The following is a 5,365-nucleotide window of genomic DNA, read 5'->3' on the forward strand; positions in this document are numbered from 1 at the left end:
CCCCCCCCCCCCCCCCCCCCCCCGTGTATTCAGTTCTTTGTGATCTTGACATGAAGAGTTAACTTACTGATGCATTTGACATTTCAGACTGGCTGTTACCATTATTTCACTATCATAAAGAGGCCTGGAACTTAATACAATAATTTAACCTCAATCTAGCAATCTGCCTACCCATAATTGGCCTGCCACAGAAGAAAGTTGCATATCTCTAATTTAAATCAAAAGAGCATGTCTCCCAGAAAAGGCAGATGATTTATTATTATAAATGGTCACACAGTCGGCCAGATGTTTAGACTGGATTTTGCATTTTTGTCTTCCTATCTCAAGGACTTGGGATGGGCAGATGTTGTTTGCTGATGTTAAATGTATCCTGGCAGGATGTAACCTGTTTCAAGTAAAGCTGCTTTTTGCAATTGACTCACAGTGATTTTGTCAATGCTGATGGGAATCAAGTAGTGTTCCACATGTTTTGGAATTGCTCCCAAGATGACTATTACTCTAAGTACTATTAATTCTTATAATGCTAGGTTACTTGTATTTAACAATGTGAATTATCCATAAGAAACTATTAAAAATTTGAGGTCAGCAAATCCTGATCCTTTAATGCTTGATGATTTTAGTATTTTAGTATAAGCACATGAACTGTATTAAATGACTTCTATGTTGAATGGTGTAGTGTGATACTGATGAGGGTTCCAATGAAGCAATGTTAATAAATTTCATTATTGGCAGATGGGTTGCTGATCTTCAGGCTAGATGACAGCTAGATGTTCTGAGTTTGTGGAAATTTTTCAACTTGTGGACTGCAGTGGGACTTTTGGAACTAGAATTTCTATCTACAGTATACTTTAAAGTGAAACAGTTTTACATAGGATCCAAAACTCAAAATTAAAGCTTATAGGCCTGCTCTTGAAACATCTCATAGCTCAGAATTGTACAAATATATGTGCCTGCATACATGTCAGTAAATCTTAAGAGTTTACTTTTCCACCAGAAAACATTTCCCAAAATGTGCACCAGAGCATGCTACTATGCCATCAGAAAAGTGCTTGCATATCACAGGAAAAGGAACTCTTAGCATAAAACACCCAGCCATGACAAGGATTATTTATTGCATGTGTATCCCACATTTCCTCTAAAAAAACGTGGGTGAGCCCACTTAGGTTCTTCAGTCTGCCATCTTCCCCTATCATCTATCATATCCCTTTTTTGAGGTTTAGAATGAACATTTCCATGAGCAATGATGTTGACTTGTCTGAGACACTGGACAAGAAGAATGTCTCCTTCATCCATTGGCCTTTATACACAGAAACAAAACAGACTCACGATTGCATTTGACTTCAGTATTAGTGATGGGACAAATTGCTCCTCCTACTAAAGAGGATATTGGGGAGATTTTGGAGGAATGGGGGCTTTCAGAGAAAGTTGATTTTTCTCATTTGGAAGGTTGTCTTCAATTCCAATCCTACATATGAACTGTGACACAACACTGTATATACAGTACAACTCCTGGATCTTTCCCTGTTAAATTCTAGTGTGAGTATCTACTTCTGCCACATCAATACATTGGGTGTAGTTGGGTCATTGAGTACTCCTGGTGAAGAATAACCAGCAAAATGAACATGTGACAATTTTATCTTGCTGAAGGTACCTATTTTTGAACTAGGAAGCTCTTGGCTGGTTTTTTTTTAAAATATATGTGCTTCATTAATAAATGCAAATCTCAGTTCCTCATAGTATGGCTTTTGTTATAGCAGTCTTGCTTTAGATAGTATGTAAAGCACCTTGCTGCCTGAGAAATTAGAAAAAGTTGGGCATGACTTTTCAGTTTGCCCTCTGAGAAATGGATAATTTGAGGTTGCTCAGTTGTTCCACCATAGCCACTTTGTGAAAGTGCTCTCAAAATTCCAGAGTGCCACCTATCTCTGAATTAGGGATATAAATTGTATAAGATACATTCTGAATAAATCACACAACAGCTTATTACTTTATTTTCTTTGTTTCTCCAGCTGCTGTTGTATACATTATAACATATATTCTCTATGTTAAATGCAAAATGTTGTAGTGCTCTCTCTGCTACTCACTTCATGTTGTCTTGAATGGGAGGCAGCATAGGGCATTTTCATAAGACTAAATTAGATTTTATTGCCAAATATCTAAGCGCTAGGACTGAGAAGATGGTAGGCAATAAATAAATAGCCCAATCTGAGGAGGAAAATGTGAGGTTATTCTTAAATAACCATCCTGGCTTTAGATGAAAAAGAAAAACATTGTGATGAAAACATTAGCTCAGATTGAGCTCTACTTCCTTCAGTGACACTCTTATTTACTTCAATAAATTGCCCAACTACTTTTAATTTGGCACAATATTTTCATAGCGGTCAAAAGTGTTTTCTTGGAGATCTTATTACATTGTCACAATATGCCAGATTGCTCAACATTCCTTTCAGTTCATCAGTGCTCAAGCTACAAGTGCAACACATTAAGGTTAATTACTCCATAAATGTATGACAAGGTAATTCCAAACATAATAATTATTTTTTAGTAATACGCAGACACCATGCTTCTTTTATTTGTGGATACAAAGAGTGGCTAAGTTCAGATCCACATTTTCTTTGGGTCCATCTCCAGGATGGGCCATTTGCCGCTTCCTGAGTGGAAAAATGAATTACATCATCCTTCTCTAAATTGCAGTCCATTGCAAATGCACCTGTGCCCAAATTTTTCAGCTTTGATTCAAACTTTGTAGCATTTCTAAGCCCTTCACTGCCGAGTCTCAAGAGTTTCATCTTGTTCTAGTGGCAGCTCCAGCTCTGACTGGCTGTATTGTCTGGCATGTCCTCCCCTTCCTTCCAGCATCTGCTTACTGTCCAGGGACAGCCATTTTATCCTGAATGTTTTACAATTTACTGGTGAAGTAATAGCGTGAAGTATTTTTAGTAGACAGTATGTATGTATGTATCTATGTATGTATGTATGTATGTATAATATCCAAATAACTACAGACCACCAAGAGAGCATCTATAAAATATAGAATTTAATCTACCTAGCTTTCGTCAACAAAACATTTGACATCGTCAGGGTTAAAAGGCAAACACCGATTGAAGTCTTATATACCATTGCCGAGTGTCTGTTTCCGGCTCCTGGAGCGCGTAACTGGCCCCAGCTGATCCTGCCGTACTTCGAGCATATTGCTCGCGTCATCGTTCACCCCTCTCCTTCTCCGAGCTTGTGTTTCCTCCCGTACTGCCCCATTCGCTATTGTAATGTTATGCATATTCAGGGGCCAGCTGTTACAGCACTGCCTTCGTGCAGCACCTCCAGTACTCCGTGTGTGATTGTATGCCAGGTCCGAGAGGGGGAGAGGGGGATCCTCCCCTAAGCTCTTACAAGCCTCGTCCCTGCTCCGTTCCTGCCTGCTGTTACCCTCATGCCACAGCGGGGGTTCTCTCCTTTTACTCCTACCAGCGCCTTCCATAACTATCCCATTAATAGCGCTCTCTCGTTCAGTCTGCTGCCAGAGCGTTGTTAATTGCGCTGGAGGGGGATGTTGTCCCTCCTTCTGCCTTGATTGAGTTATCATCGTATGTCTGCTGGTGCCATTAGAGAGTAGTCCCTCTTTACTACGGTCTTCCGACCTTTTGTCCTCCTGTCCCTCAGGCTCCATTCCACAGTTGGTTATGTTATTTCTCTGTTCCCGGGCAAAGTCACTTTTCAGGTGCCTTAATGGTGTTTTGATATTAATGTCTACAGAGCATCATAAAACATGTACATACTAGAAAATGAGGGAATTTTTTTTTACAAAGATATATGCTTGTTAAAAAATAGCAGTATATAAGTACTTTTGAGAATGCATGCATCTACTAGAGGTTACATACATCTTTTAAAAATCAGGTTTCATGTGTACAGATAAAAAATGAAAAATAAGTGAACAATATAGCCAAAGCTTCCTATGAATATGAAGCTATTGAGATGATAATAATGATGATGATGGCAACTTTCATGGTAGTGGTGATGGTGATATTCTAATCACTCTTAAAATTATATGCACTTTTACAATGTCCAGTAATTAGTCCTTATTTTAATTTTTGAATTGAATGTAATATTTAAACATTGATTTTTTAAAAAAAAAATGTTCTTATGAGTTTTAGATATATTAAAAAATGGTCTCAATATATGAGTAGAAATATGTATGTTTTACTGCCTATACCAAGATTTTTAGATCTGTGTAGACTGATTTAAATAAAATTGGTTTTATTTAAGTTTGATTTAAGCCCAGATCAGCACAATACCACTGAAAAAGAAAAACAACAAATTCAAGAAGAAAACAACATGGCTGCACAAAGATCTCTCTGACAAACTGAAAGACAAAAAGGACAAATACAATAAATGGAAAGAGGGATACACTACTAAAGTCAATTATCAGCAGACAGCCAGAACATGCAAGGATGAAGTCAGAAAAGCAAAGGCTCAGAACAAACAAAGACTTGCAACAGAAATCAAGGATAATAAAAAAAGTTTCTTCCAACATATTAACAAGAAAAAAGTCAAGGAAACTGTAGGTCCACTAAAGAGATAAGATGACAATGAAATAACAGGCAACAGGGAGAAAGCAGAGCTGCTTAACTCATACTTTGCATCAGTCTTCACACAAAAAGAAACTATAGCCCAACATACCAAAAAAAAAAAAAAAACCACTGCAAAAGACAAACTAGAAACAAAAATTAAAATAGGCAAGAAAATGGTAAGAGAACACCTATCGACCTTGACGAATATAAATCACTGAGACCCGACAGATTACATCCTAGAGTTCTGAAGGAGCTGGCAGATGTTATCTCAGAACCATTGCACCAGATCTGTCATAAATCATGGAGCATGGGGGGGGAAGTACCTGAGGATTGGAAAAGGGCTGATGTGGTTCCTATCTTCAAAAAAAGGAGGGAAAATGAACCCAGGAAAGTACAGACCAATCCGTTTAACATCAATACCTGGGAAGATCCTAGAAAGATAATCAAAAAACAGATCTGCAAACAACTAGAAGCAAACAAAGTTATAACTAGTAGCCAGCACAAGTTGTTAAAAACAGATTATTCCAAACCAATCTTATTTCATTCTTTGATAAAGTGACTAAATTAGTAGATCAGTGAAATGCTGTGGACGTAGTATACTTAGATTTCAGTAAGGCATTTAATAAAGTAGACCACAACCTACTGCTTAGTAAGCTAGAAAAAGATGGAATAGACATCACCACCAGATGGATCTGTAGCTGGCTAGAAAACCATACTCAACGAGTAGTCCTCAATGGCACTACATGCACATGGAGAGAAGTAAGCAGTGGGGTACCACAAGTTCTGTCTTAGGCCCA

This window comes from Protobothrops mucrosquamatus, unplaced genomic scaffold (genome assembly GCF_001527695.2).
Source record: "Protobothrops mucrosquamatus isolate PMUCROS unplaced genomic scaffold, P.Mucros_1.0 scaffold151, whole genome shotgun sequence".
Taxonomy (NCBI): domain Eukaryota; kingdom Metazoa; phylum Chordata; class Lepidosauria; order Squamata; family Viperidae; genus Protobothrops; species Protobothrops mucrosquamatus.